This window comes from Periplaneta americana, chromosome 1 (assembly GCF_040183065.1).
Source record: "Periplaneta americana isolate PAMFEO1 chromosome 1, P.americana_PAMFEO1_priV1, whole genome shotgun sequence".
NCBI classification, from domain to species: Eukaryota; Metazoa; Arthropoda; class Insecta; order Blattodea; family Blattidae; genus Periplaneta; species Periplaneta americana.
The window spans coordinates 76,763,982-76,779,681 of NC_091117.1; the positions used below are offsets into that span (position 1 = coordinate 76,763,982).

The 15,700-nt window shown below is 33.9% G+C and overlaps 1 protein-coding gene across 3 annotated transcripts in view; it reads right to left on the reverse strand.

The window, feature by feature from the left end:
• The window catches only part of LOC138696817 (uncharacterized), a 52,341-nt gene that overhangs the window by 35,361 nt on the left and 1,280 nt on the right, over window positions 1-15,700 (reverse strand). The window contains exon 2 of one of the 3 annotated variants that reach the window (XM_069822254.1): window positions 1,597-2,173. The exons of 1 other annotated variant lie outside the window; for it this stretch is intronic. The gene's annotated coding sequence lies outside the window, so the exon portion shown is untranslated. Of the gene's footprint in view, window positions 1-1,596; window positions 2,174-4,000; window positions 6,251-15,700 lie in introns of those variants that run through there. One more of the 3 variants, XR_011331471.1, reaches the window with a different exon arrangement.

Consider the following 15,700-nt stretch of genomic DNA (forward strand, 5'->3'; position numbering starts at 1 on the left):
AATACGCGTACTGCAGTTTAAAGAGAACTGGAACATCGCAAAATCTAATCCCGTGAACAAATACTACTTCCAAGGGAAATGAGAATATGATTATTTTGTTGTTGAAGATGAAATAATTGCTTGTTTACTGTGTCCCATCCAATTTATTTCTACTCGTCATTTCAATATTTAACCACATTTCAACAAAGGTCATATTAAGAATTACGGAATGCACAAATTTTCGGGTAAGTTCATTATTACGAACTGTACTTATATTGATTATTTATTTATACACTGCTAAATTAAGGACGTCACTCGTTTTCATTTTGAATTGAAATTAATAGTGACTTTCAAGGTTCATTACTTAAATGCTATAAATTTATGTTTCCGTAGGTGATGATAGGAGGAAAGTTTTCGAAAATCTAAAGCAGGCTAGGTGCAAAGAAATCTCAAAGAACCTACCGACAGGAAATCTAGCATCACTGTAAACCTTTAAATGAGATAATGCATTATAAATACAATGAATTTATTACAATCCTTTTTGAAAATTACAGTGCCGCCACTGATGGAACTTGCACGGGAAAAGAATGTAAACAACTCTACGCGGAAGTCGATCATCCTCAATAGAAGTGGAGTCATAATTCCCCTACTTACGAGTTCTGCAGGCCTGTATTTAACATACAGAACCATCTCTTAAATTTTGGTGCAGAGGTTACCATCCACTCTGTATAAATATAAAAATAATGAGATTATAGAACTATCACGTACGCATCTGGTAAAATATCAAAGCTTTACTGAGTATAAGGTCGTCTTCTCCGTTGTGAAATCAACTTCAGTAACTATTCCATACTTTCCATCCAGCTCTACCAGAGTAGCTCCCAAAGACTTTCTCCTCCATAGGAGAAGGCTGAGATGTTTCAGCCTCTTCTGGCGGAGAATATTCTCAAGTAAAAATTTACTCCCGCCGTTGGAAATGCATACGTATTTCACGTTTTCATAACGGGATAGAATATATTCCGTCAAGAATGCGTCGTCCACTTCAAGAGACAGACATTCAACACAGCCAAAAGATGGGAGTGGATATCTCTTTTTGTATTCTGAGACACTCAGTCCCGTTGGAATGCCAGTAGAGGATCGCGGAGAAAATTTAAGATGAAGACACTTCAACGAGGGGCATGTCTCTGCAATTAGTGCCAATTCATTTATACCAACTAAACCAAGTTCTAAATGCAAAAGCTTTCCTTTGATATCCCGAAGTAAATGATTTATATGGCTTAGGCGAAAGAAGTTCAGAGTAAGATGCGTTAAATTATTCATATCTTTCAATGGAGCCAAACAAAAAACACTGGATTTTGATAACGATAGTGTTGTCAGATTTGGAAACCTCTGAACGAGTACACTTAAAAGAGGTTGCGTAAGCTTGTTACATTCGAAACTTCTTAAAACATGTGATGAAAAATTGTCATTATAATGGTATTCAACAGAAGGCAATTCGTTTAAAATTCTTTCTAGTCCAACTTCGGAAATACCTTCGCAATCGACATGCAGCACTTCCAAGTTACGAAACTTCAAGATAGAATCAACACAATTATCTGTAATATCCATAGATTTACTCACATTTAAAACTTTCAGTCTTTTACAGGTCTTGGAAAGCACTTCCAAAACTTCATCTTTACACCACTGAGACGAAAATTCTTCTAACCCATCTAATGCAAAAATAACATCTAAAAGCTTCGTTGTAGAAAGCAACGTACTTCCCAATTTCAGTATTTTGACAGAGTTTATTTTATCCAATATGTGATGTATTATATCAGGTATGCGCAATTTATAAACATCTGTTATTTCAGGATGAGAATTCTCTTCAAAATACTCCAATCTTGTTACTGACGGATGGAAAATGGCGCTCAGAAAATGTGGCGCAAGTTTCTCAAATGTATTGCTGTAGTCTTCCCAAATTGCTTCACGATAAGATTGTTCCACACATTTCAGGAGGCGAGCTGTGATTTCATTAGCAAGGGAAGGAGGAACTGTGGTTATCATTTCTTGTAGTCGTCTACAAACATCTTGGACAAAATGCTTTTCGTGGACTTCACTCCCTATGGACGATAGAAGGTCCAGTAAATCAGAAACGTACTTGCCAAATGCTCTCAAAGCGATATTTCTCAGATAATCGGGATATGATAAGAGCTGCATGCTGAAAAAGAGATAACCGTATTAAATGATGAAAATATTGTGTACTACTAGTTCAGTTTACTTTATAATTCATTAATCATGCAAAGAGTGCAGGAAGAGCTGCATTTAGTGTCTGTTAGATAGGTATAAAAACTTATCAATAAATATTCAATACATAACTATTAGATTACTACATTAAAATGTATCAGACATTAATATTAATTAAATATATCCTAAAGCGTATGAAAATTCATAGATATAACCTACATTTGATTGAAGTGATAACGTTTCTGGCTACAAATGCAGCAGATTCAAGTTAGATTTCAGGTAGGGAAATAGAGATTTATCCTCCTAGAAATAGGGTTGGCAACTCTATTCTGAAAGCAAACTTGATTAGGCATAGTAGTTTTTAAAACCACCATATTTACTCCAATTATCACATACGAAGGAATCCAAAAAGCGAGGAGGTATGTACAAATGTCCATCCCCAAAAATAAGCAAACCCATGTTGTTCAGGATCTGCAACGACACATCCGGGGAAACTATGTAATTCAATGTTGGAAAACACCTTCGGTATAACTTACCTGAACAGTTTGGCGGTAACTGTTCCTATCTCAGTCCTGTATCAGTATGTACTAGAGTACTGTCACTTATTTATCAGGTAATTTTTATCTTTCATCTCAGCTGATGTGGAGACGAACGACATCGTTAAAGCGGAGATTCAAGATAAAACAATTCTTAATTACAGAGAGCAATTGACACATCTAGAAGAGTCCACAGTCAATGAACGCTTACTTATTGGAACACACATGAATGTTTAAGTTTCGAAATTTAAGAATAGTTTCAAATATTTCTTCCTCTACAACAGCATTACAGAATAGAATAAATGTTGTTCGCAGAAGAATGATTGCTGGTAAAATTCATGTTCTGGGAATAATAAGTTAATTAAGTAGTAAAATATCGCTGCAATCGAAAAGTACTGGGAATAAATTTGAATAAGGAACAAAAAAGAGTTTCCTTCCCAGGCAGGATTCGAACCACAAAAGTCTTAGTTACCAGTCTATCGTGCTCTGGAGTGAACAAGGCTCTGAAATCAGCTACAAGGTTCGGTCCGGTTTTTTTTTCCACTACTGTACATAAATTCCACTTAAAATGGAATATTTACTAAAATTATTAATATTGTTAATTTTATGTAAATTCCTGGAAGTCCTAAACTGAATTTTATAAAATACTAAGTCACCCCTTCTCCATTTTAGCACCTAGAAATCTATTCTCTATCCATTACACACCATGAAAGAGCATGAGAGCATGGAGGTAGAGCTCCTTCATTTCACAACCTTGCCATTGAACGAGATGATGTGGTCAGCACCACGATTAAACAGCCTTTTACACCAGGGAAAGCTCGGTATTCAGTTTGACAGAAGGCTGAACTTCTGCAGTGATAGAAATTTTGGCAACGAGAAAAATTCCGCTACCAGACAGGACCTTCCAGTCCGTAGCCAATTGTTCTACTAACTGGGTTGCACGACTGCATTATTACTATAATAATAATAATAGTAATAATAATAATAATTATTATTATTATTATTATATTATTATTATTATATTATTATTAACATTATTATTATTATTATTATTATTAACATCATCATTATTATTATTATTATTATTATTATTATTATTATTATTATTATTATTATTATTATTATTGTCGTTACTGTTACTACAATACTTATTGTCATATTCTTTTCCGATTTCCACTCATCGATTTGTAAGCACGTATACTAATCTAATAGTTCTAATATTTTGAAGAATACTCTCCCCTCCCCCCCCCCCAGGACTTTCCGTATTCCCCGAAGTTTACCTCAAACCTATCTCTTTAGTCTCCCGACAGAGGCTAGCGTCTTCGGCCAATTACCGTACCGAGCTACTTAATTCTCACTCGGCTATTCTGTTGCTGAAGATGACCGTGATGTCAAAACCTGATGATTAAGGGTTAGAATTAATCCTTCGATGGCCGAGTGGTTGGAGTCCCAGTCTGGGCTGGAATTTTTCATGTGAAGAAACCTGTACTGATACTTGTGGTGGACAAGATCGCAATTGAGATTTTACTCTGAGTTCTCCCGTTTCCCCATATTAAGAATCAGCATAATTTCATCTCATTCGGTTATTTCACAGCATTCCTTGATCGTTTGTTGCTGACGCACGAATGGGTTTGGTCTACGGAGGAGTGGGGTTGCCTGTTCTAAACCTGGACACTTAGCAAACCTTACTGTAGTCAGCCGGTGTGGGATGGGAAAGCGTCTTGCTCGAGGGTTAGCTCCAACAGATCTTCTATGTCCCGAAATCAAATTCATTTTTTTTTTCCGGACTAGATTTTTTTATTTATTTAGATTTTATTTAATAATAACATGTACATAAAAACGTTACATTAAAATACCCCGAAAGAGCAAAGCTCGTGTTCGGGGACAGTTCCATTACATAGATATACATACTTTGCGGACAAAATACTTAAGAAAAAAGCTCACATAAAGATGATAATAAAATTAGTAAATAATAATACTAGTAATAACTTGAAATTGATGGATTAATATTAAATTATTATTAGTAGTATAATTAGTGCAGGTCATGTTGATATAGTAACCAAGATAAAATAGAAAAATACACTTAGGATAGAAATAAACTTGTTTTACAATACATGGTAGGCTACATAATATATATACAGGGAAGTCTGTCATATAAATTTTTTAATTCTGGATCTGAAAATTTCATTGCTTAAAGTAGTCAATTCTGGATGAAATTTTATTATCGAATTATATAGACGTGGACCATAATTTGTACTGTGTAGGCTAGTAAAACAGCAGATGTGAAATATTTAGGTTCAACTAATTTAAGAATTTCATTTCGTCTTGTATTATGAGCATGTGGCTGAGCTACAAATTTCATTCTATTTTTATGATTTTTTTGGATTCAAGGGGTTAGGATTGAGTAGAAATCGAGTCATGGACCTTTGTAAATGGTTCTATTCCGACATTTACCTGGAGAGACTTGGGAAATCATGAAAAGCCCTGGTCAGAGTAGGTGGGACTTGAGATAGAACGCAGAATCTTCTGAATTCAAGGCAGGTGTGCTAACCACAACACCGCCGTTCTCTGTATAAACGAATATTTTCGGGTAACATAATATTATGAGACTTATTGGCAACACTGATATGGGAGTCTATATTAGTTGGCTTGAAGTCAAAAGTGTCATCCTTTATGTGCTCTATTTCGCTTGCATGCGATTTCTAAAATTAAACCACCAGCTGAGGAAACGATCAGTCAGTCGTCTTATGACAACACTTCATTCTCTGAATCGTAACAGATGGTGACAATATCTTACTACTTTCGATATTATTTTCACATCAACTACGCCCTCTATTTTAATATTTAATAGATCACTTAAATTACTTACGCTGCTAAGGTTTATGCTAACAGCTTAGTAGCAACGTCGACGCTGGGTGAAAACTGTTGGTTATGTTATGACTAGGGAACAGATTTATAGTTTCGTAACTTATCTATTTTGTTTGCTACGTGCTAGACGTATGCTATTCAGATATCTGTACATTTAATGTACACAGGATCCTTTTGTTAAAATTCCATATAATCTAAAACGCCTAAATGAATAATAAACTCCTATAAATACCTAAAAATTATGTTTGTGCCTGAAAAGCGTATTTTTAGTATTTTGCGTAGGCTATATTTAAAATAAAAAATACCGGTACTAAAACTGCAGAAGTACCAGGAAAACTACAAAAATGCTATTTGAAATGTTAAAAAAAAAAAAAAAAAAAAAAAAAAAAGTTCTCTTACAGGCAAACACTGGTCTGGCAGGTTAGTTCCATATTGGTCTTAGAAGAGGAGGGAAGAAGATTTTACTTAATTTCCTGGAATCGAAGTTAGTTTAGAAAAGTTCATCTAGTATAAAAGGGGTGGAACGTTGTTCAGGTTAGGCGAAATGAAACTGATCAATCACACTCAGTCTCTTTCACTGATAGAATTCGAGTCTTCAGTTCAGTAGCACCCATTGTCAGCACCAGTTCTTCGTATATAAACTCCACCTAAAATTGAATATTTACTAAAATTAAAATTATTAGTTGTTGATTTTGTATAAACTTGTAAGAGTCCTAAATTGGACTTTTTAAAGTCCTAAATATCTCTTTATTAGCAACTAGAAATCTTTTCCCTAGTGAAAACCTCGTTCTCTTGGGTAGATGATCGGCCTCAATAGTGATCTCAGATACTTTCCACGAGTGAGGAAGAAACGAACCAGCGAATGGTTCTGGATAAATATAACGAGTAGTAGAACATCTTATATGCAAATAATTTGCACTTTCATTTAGGCAATTATTATTATTATTATTATTATTATTATTATTATTATTATTATTATTATTATTATTATTATTCTGCACGCATTGTATTCTTCACCTGACATAATTAGGAACATTAAATCCAGAAGTTTGAGATGGGCAGGGCATGTAGTACGTATGGGCGAATCCAGAAATGCATATAGAGTGTTAGTTGGGAGATCGGAGGGAAAAAGACCTTTAGGGAGGCCGAGACGTAGATGGGAGGATAATATTAAAATGGATTTGAGGGAGGTAGGATATGATGATAGAGACTGGATTAATCTTGCACAGGATAGGGATCGATGGCGGGCTTATGTGAGGGCGGCAATGATCCCTTCGGGTTCCTTAAAAGCCATTTGTAAGTAAGTATTATTATTATTACTATTATTATTATTATTATTATTATTATTACTTGAAAATGCATTTGTTGTATGGAACTCTGTTACTTCCACTGACTCGGCTAAACTGGAGAATATTCAAAGAAAATTTATTTCCTTGTGTTCATATAGATTTTTACTTAATTCTGATGATTATAAATATGAGGTTAACTGCAAATATTTTAATTGCTGTAGTTTATTTGCCAGACGTAAAGATCTTGATTATTTTTTTGTAAAGTCCTTAAGGGTGATATTGATTGTGAATCCTTCCTAAGCAATGTGAGTCTTAGTATTCCTGCTAAGGGTTTAAGATTAAAAAAAAATTACAATAGAAATTTTAAATCTCTCTCTCCCTCTCTCTCTCTCTCTCTCTCTCTCTCTCTCTCCGGTCTGCAGATGTATAAAAATGCTAATTTGCATGAATTGGACTTGGATCTATTTAATGTGTAGTATATACGTTTGGAGTTTTATATTAGGCCTAGTTTAATTTATGTCTTTTGTTTAAACATGTATTATAATATTCTTCTCGTTATCTTTTATATCATCTTTTAATTTATTCATTTATATGATTCCATTCTTTCATTTTCAATTACAATTATTTTTAATTGTCATTACTTTATGTATTTTAGCCATCCATTTTATTCCGTCCATTCTATGTCATTATTGTCGTTAATTATAATTATTGTCTTTATGCGTAATAATTATTTTATGCATTTTATTGTGTTTTTGTCATTAATTTTGTCATATTGTAATTATGCTTTGTGCTGAACTGTTATTGGCTTAATGGCTGTTGTACAGCACAATAAACAATAGTAAATAAATAAATAATAATAATAATAATAATAATAATAATTATTATTATTATTATTATTATTACTATTATTACATCTTTGTCAGTGAATGACTGGTAAATTTCAAATGGCTTATCTTGGTTGTGGGCGTCGGAGCATTAAAATATATTGCAAGCTTCTGACACTAATTGAATTTTATATGCATATAGGCCTTTAATGTAGACGCTTGTGAAGCACTTTGTGAATAAATTATGGATCGTGGCATTCGTAGTTCTCTTGATGCCTGTCTGATGGATTTCCTTGGACTTCGAGAAAATGACCGTCGAACTTCAACTCGCTCATCACATGCTCTCTATTTTCCATTGAACGCTTCCTTTTAAAATTTCAGTAACAAGAAATTTGTTGTACCATAATTTGGTAGTGTTTTCATCAGGTTTATTGTTTCCATACACACGTCTGAAATTTCATTGCATTAATAACACTGATTTAACTCGGCAAACCATACAACAGTTTGCGCATGTTCTTGCGGTAACTTCATTTTAACTTCAACAATGATAATGCAATTTCCTGAATATTAAGCCTCATTCACACTTCGCAAGTAACTTGAATTCAAGTCACTTGGACGAATTTGAAAAGTGTGAACTATCGGTATGTTTGAAGATGAGTTCGAGTCAAGTAGCAGCTTGAATTCAAGTTTCAATTGAAGTTGAGTCTCTTTCTACTTTTTACTCGACTTGAAAGGACACTTGAAATAACTTGAGTCTGAACTTCAAGTGATAACTTGAATTCAAGGGAATAAGTGTTCGAAATAAAATTAACAGCTGTTTTAAGCGCGTTAAATAAATTTAACAGCTGTTTCAAACTCGTTAAAATTAACAGCTGTTTTAAGCTCTTTAAATAAAATTAACAGCTGTTTTAAGCGCGTTAAATAAAATTAACAGCTGTTTCAAGCTCGTTAAAATTAACAGTTGTTTTAAGCGCGTTAAATAAAATTAACAGCTGTTTCAAGCTCGTTAAATAAAATTAACAGCTGTTTCAAGCTCGTTAAATAAAATTAACAGCTGTTTCAAGCTCGTTAAATAAAATTAACAGTTGTTTCAAGCTCGTTAAATAAAATTAACAGTTGTTTCAAGCTCGTTAAATAAAATTAACAATTCTTATGCGCGTTAAATAACATTAACAGCTGTTTTAAGCTCGTTAAATGAAATAAAAGTTGCTTTAAGCGCGTTAATTAAAATTAACAACTGTTTTAAGCTCGTTAAATAAAATTAACAGCTATTTTAAGCTCTTTAAATAAAACTAACAGTTGTTTTAAGCATGTTAAATAAAATTAACAGTTGTTTCAAGCTCGTGAAATAAAATTAACAGTTGTTTCAAGCTCGTTAAATAAAAGTCATAGCCGTTTCAAGCTCGTTAAATAAAATTAAAAGTTGCTTTAAGCGCGTTAATTAATATTAACAATTGTTTTAGGCTCGTTAAATAAAATTAACGAGTTGTTTTGCGCGTTAAAAATTAATGACTGTTTTAAGCGCATTAAATAAAATTAAAAGCCGTTTTAAACACCTTAAATGAAATTAACGGCATTTTAAGCTCATTAAATAAAATTAACAGTTGTTTTTCTATTGCATGGAAAAGTGAAAACAATAGGAAATCAACGAGTAAGTGGAATAATGACCAAGTATTCGAGTTTGAGTATAAAACTCAGGAAGCCTGTGGATTACAGAAACTGCAAGGTATCGTGAGAGAAATGCAAAGGAAGCTGCCGAGGAAGAGTGCATTGAGGAATTAAAAAGGAAAGATCTTAAGTGGAGACAGATGAGGTACGAAAGAAAATTAAAAATCATTAGTCTAAACTGTATAGGCTATAGAGGAGAAGTGTTGCTTGAAGAAATGACATTTTATCGGCCGAAAGTGACATAGTTCAATGTCGTTGATACTTTTTTGTTTGTTTTTGTTTTTGTTTTTTTGTTTTGTTTTGTTTTGTTTTTGTTTTTGATTTTTTTTTGGAAACTGTGACAACTGCAAGAAAATCATATTCAAATATGGTAAATTAGAGCTGCATTTTATTACATTTACATTAAGAATTATTAAATCTTTGCTTGATGATTTCACTTATTCTATTTGTAATGGTCAATGGTCATGCACTTCTCTTACTAATATAATTCTTATCCCATACTGAACGACGATTCTTCCATTTCTTCAATATCTATCAGTTTCCTGGTGAGGCTTGCTACTACAGAAATTCCTAGGTGTACAACTTCCATCGATGCCATTTTACCCTACTTGAAAACAAAATAACTTGAATACGTCTAAACCGCAACTTGAATTCAGTTCATTTGAAATCAAGTGACTTGGATTAGAGTTACTTGAAAAGTGTGAAAGAGGCTTTAGGAAATAAAATTTACAGCTTCCGATCAAAACTTGTACAGTTTTACCACCTTATGACAGTCTCATCAGGATTGGTACAAGGCCTCTACTTTATTTTATAGCCAATTAAAATTGGCGAGTTTCTATGTGGACACGGTACATTATAATTATCTATTGTGTGTGTTTAATAAAGACCTATACTTACACGATTATTATTCATAATGTTCACACAAAACCTAGCCGCTTCCATTTTACTTTTACATTACAAAATTTACAAATAGTAAAACTATTTTCGCTCAAAGTCCATGTTTACGATATTCCGCCCCCACGAGAGTTCATAAGGTCGTCCTTTTCCTAACATATTTCAGTACAACTTCAAAACAGTAAATAAGAAATACCAGCGAAATTCTCTTCAAAATAGGGCTGAGTGCAAACAGTTGCCAAGTACCTTTATAATCCTCCTTTTGTTTCATAAGGAGACTGGGTCTAAAGGCCAGTGCTAATAACCGTACCCAAATTCCTACCTACGTTTGCCTGAATCAAGGAAAACTAGAAGTTCAACGGCGTTCAGTTGCAGCGAGGACGGAAATAATATGTGCAATATTTATTTACTTACTTACAAATGGCTTTTAAGGAACCCGTAGCTTCATTGCCGCCCTCGCATAAGCCCGCCATCGGCCCCTATCCTGTGCAAGATTAATCCAGTCTCTATCATCATATCCCACCTCCCTCAAATTCATTTTAATATTATCCTCCCATCTACGTCCCGGCCTCCCCAAAGATATTTTTCTCTTCGGTCTCCCAACTAACACACTATATGCATTTCTGGATTCGCCCATTCATGCTATATGCCCTGCCCATCTCAAACATCTGGATTTAATGTTTCTAATTATGTCAGGTGAAGAATGCAATGCGTGTAGTTCTGCGTTGTGTAACTTTCTCCATTCTCCTGTAACTTCATCCCTCTTAGCCCCAAATATTTTCCTAAGAATCTTATTCTCAAACACCCTTAATCTCTGTTCCTCTCTCAAAGTGAGAGTCCAAGTTTCAGAACCATACAGAACAACTGGTAATATAATTGTTTTATAAATTGTAACTTTCAGATTTTTCGACAGCAGACTAGGTGACAGAAGCTTCTCAACCGAATAATAACAGGCATTTCCCATGTTTATTCCACGTTTAATTCCTCCCGAGAGTCATTTATATTTGTTAGTGTTGCTCTAAGATATTTGAATTTTTCAACCTCTTCGTAGGATAAATCTCCAATTTTTATATTTCCATTTCGTATAATATTCTGGTCACGAGACATCATATACTTTGTCTTTCGGAATTTACTTCCAAACCTATCTCTTTTCTTGCTATAAGTAAAATTCCCATATTTTCCCTAATCGTTTGAGAAATTTTCTCCTGACACATTCACGTCATCCGCATAGACGAGCAGCTGATGTAACCCGGTCAATTCCAAACCCCCTTTCCTAATGGCATACTCTAGAGCAAAGTTAAAAAGTAGCCTAAAGGTGATAGTGCATCTCCTTGCTTTAGCCTACAGTGAATTGGAAACGCATCTGACAGAAACTGATCTATACGGACTCTGCTGTACGTTTCACCGAGACACATTTTAATTAATCGAACTAGTTTTTTTGGGAATACCAACTTCAATAAGAATATCATATAAAACTTCTCTCTTAACTGAGTCATATGCCTTTTTGAAATCTATGAATAGCTAATGCACTGTACTCTTATACTCTCATTTTTTCTCCATTACCTGTCGAATACAAAATATCTGATCAATGGTTGATCTATTACGCCTAAAATCACACTGATATCTCCAATAATGTCATCTACATATGGAGTTAATCTTCTTAAAAGGATATTGGACAAAATTTTGTACGACGTCAACAAAAGTGATATTCCTCGAAAGTTACTGCAGTTAGTCTTGTCCTCTTCTGAGAGATAGGTACGATTATGGACTCTTTCCATTGTTCTGGTACAATTTCCTTTTCCCAAATAGCAAGTACAAACTTATAAATTTCGTTAGATAATGCGCTTCCACCTTCTTGCATTAATTCTGCTGGAATTGATCGACACCTGAAGACTTACAATTTTTCAGATTTTCTATCGCAATTTCGTGTGTGTGTTCGGGTATAAATGGCTGAGCAGTTTGTATTTCAATTTCGTCCCTACCATTTCTATTTGGCCTATGTATATTTAGTAGTTGCCCAAAATATTTTTTCCATCTGTTAAGGATTGAATGAGACTCTGCAAGCAAGTCACCTTTCTCATCCTTGATCACGTTTACCCTTGCCTGATATCCATTTTTAAATTAGTTTATGCCCATATATAAATCTGTAATGTTTTTATTTTTACTAATTGTTTCTACCTCATTCAGTTTTTCCTTCAAGTAATATCTCTTTTTATTCCTAAGTGTACGATTTCCTTCCTGTCTTTTATTGAAATAATTATCTCTATTCGCCTCAACTGGATTCTGTAAGAACTTCAATTTTGCCTGTTTCCTTCTTTCTACTACCATGCAACAATCATCAAACCACGGTTTCTCTTTCTTAGTTTCATAATAACCTATGCTCTGTTCAGCTGCAATTTTGATATTATCTCGGATATTTTCCCACACGCTATTAACATCTAACTCTTCCTCAACTTCGTCGGAACTTGCTAATACGGCAAACCTATTTGAAATTTCACTTGATAATGTTGCTTAGTGTCCTCGTCCTTTAATTTCGGAATAGTATTTAGTATTTATTTATTTAACCTGGTAGAGATAAGGCCGCCAGGCCTTCTCTGCCCCTCTACCAGGGGATTACAACTATAACATGAACAATAAGATTATAATAAATCAAATTTACAATTACAATTACAATAAAAATTAAAGTACGACAAGAATACCTGATTAATGAAAGCTAGACATTTTATCATAGAAGTTAAGAACAAAGAATATTTTTGTATTTACTAAATTACAAATTAAACCTACAATAACAAAATTCTATAGTGATGAAATTACCGGATATTGAAATATTTTGTGATACATTAAGAGAACTATTTACAAGAAACCATGTCTGAACGAGTCTCAATTACTGACCAAGTGCCCAGTAAGTTTGCGTTTTAATTGAATTTTATTTCGACAATCCCTGATGCTAGCAGGTAACGAATTCCAGAGTCTTGGCAGAGCTATTGTGAAAGAGGATGAGTATGAGGAGGTGCGATGGGATGGTATTGTTAGTATTGTTTCATGGCGAGAGCGTGTGTTCAGATTGTGGTGGGAAGAAAGGTAAGTGAAGCGAGACGACAGGTACGAAGGAATAGAAGAGTTCAAGATTTCGAAGAGAAGAGAATCTTCTAATATTAACTTGTTGCTCTACTCGCTTGGCTACTGATAGTAGTAGTAATAATAATAATAATAATAATAATAATAATAATAATAATAATAATAATAATAATAATAATAATAATAATAAATTCACTTAATCTCCCAGAGCTAAGGCCAGTAGGCCTGCTCTTCCGCCCAGCCAGACACTAATTCTAATTAAATACAATTGGTTACAGAGTTATTACATTAATATCTAGACCATAAAACAACATGAAAGTAAATAATGAAAGTTGGATAAGTAATGTTAGTGAGACAATAATAAACATTGAAATATATTTTAAAGGCTTTAAGTTAATTTTAAACTAATATCCTTCAAAGCTATAAATAAAGATTAAATTTCTTTAAGCCTTAGTAACCAATTTACTCCTATAGAATTGCATTCTATTATCATACAAAATATGAATATAAGACCTCTAATAAATTTATTCATTCTTGTAAGAAATAATAATAATAATAATAATAATAATTATTATTATTATTATTATTATTATTATTATGAGTTAATTTAAATATTTATTCTGTGATATATATAACCATTACACATTGAGAAACTTGAAACAGCTATTATTGTTAACAAGAATTGTTAGAAAAATATTTCCTTAGTCTATTATTAAAGTGGTTTGATGTCTGACAGTCCCTGACATTACTCGGTAGGGAATTCCAAAATCGAGGAACAGCCACACAGAAAGGAGATAAATATGAGGATGTTCGGTGGAAGGGAATGGATGATATTGAGGAGTGTTGTGATCGTGTGTCTAGGTCATGGTGGATGGGTGTATTTTGAAAACGAGACGCAAGATAGGAGTGGAGAAAAGACATTGACATAAAAATAATATTATCAAGAGTGCTGCTGCTGCTACTACATCCGCGCCGTTATTTCCGGTAGCCAATCAGTTGCAGTTCGGATTTAAACTTGAGCATCTTGTCACTGGCCGCTGATGATGTTAAGAAATTCCACTACTGCCACATATGGGTATAGTAAACAGCTCTTAATTGAGGCGTTCCGTAAGAGAAGGGTGAACCCGCCAAATGTACCTGTAGAGATAATCGATGTTCAAAGTAGTTTACCTGTAAACGAGATTAGGACGAAGCGGCCAAGGACACGTCTGTAAATAACGATAATTACTTTGTACACTGAAAAATGAATACCTTTATTGACAATTGCTATTAAATGTCCAATTTAATATTCCAACTTAAGAGTGATCATTGATGACATTAAGCATTTATCAATAGGCCTATTATGGGAATAATTTGAAAACAGTATATTAGAAAAAGCAAAGGGCATAGAATGAAAATAGCGGCAGACATTAATAATAATAATAATAATAATAATAATAATAATAATAATAATAATAATAATAATAATAAAGTGTCTGAAATTATTAATAAACAGAAAGAAGTAGATGCCTGTCATGTTATTACCCTTGCTATCAAAAGTGGTCTCACTTGTTCTGGGAACAGAGGTGCTAATAATCCATTACATCATCTTCATGAAGATGTTCTTCTGAACCGGTCACTGCTAATTGCACGTTTTGGTTGCTGATCACGTTCTGTTACACATAGGTAACGAGAGCTTTCAGATCCTTTACTTTATCAGAAGTGAGCTTTATTGGCCTGACTTAGTTCCTCTTTGGAAAAACCAGCTGAGACGTCGGTCTGTTCTTAATGCGACATCTGTTCACATCTACACTGGTTACGAGCTTAGAAATATAGGCATTCTGGACGTCAAAATCACCCAACTCCCAGAAATTACTAAATACATGTTGTATTTTCTCCATACCTAATGCGTTGAAGCACCCACAAGTACATGACGGACCTATACCACGAGCTTGCACATGTCGAGATGTTTTCGTACTAATGTACGATTTACCTTTGTTCCTTTTAATCTTTGCTTGTACGTTTATCCATTTTTTCGACATGCCTCTGACGTTTCCTACAATAACCAGATATGCCTGGTTGATTATCACTGTCACTATTACTCATGCTAAGCTATTACAATGTCCATAAATACACGTAATTCCTCATTACAGTTGTATTCGTCTGTGTGGTTACAACAACACTGAGACAATGAATGGCGCACGCCTTCAGGCGGAGTGGAGTATTTGCCCTTCTCGTACGGAGTAATATGAATATTATGAACCTGTCACTGACTACGCAGTTTCTCCAACCTTACAAACAATAATAATTTCGATGTACCAAGAAAGAGCCCGCCAACGTCTGTCAGGTTTAAGTTGTATATATG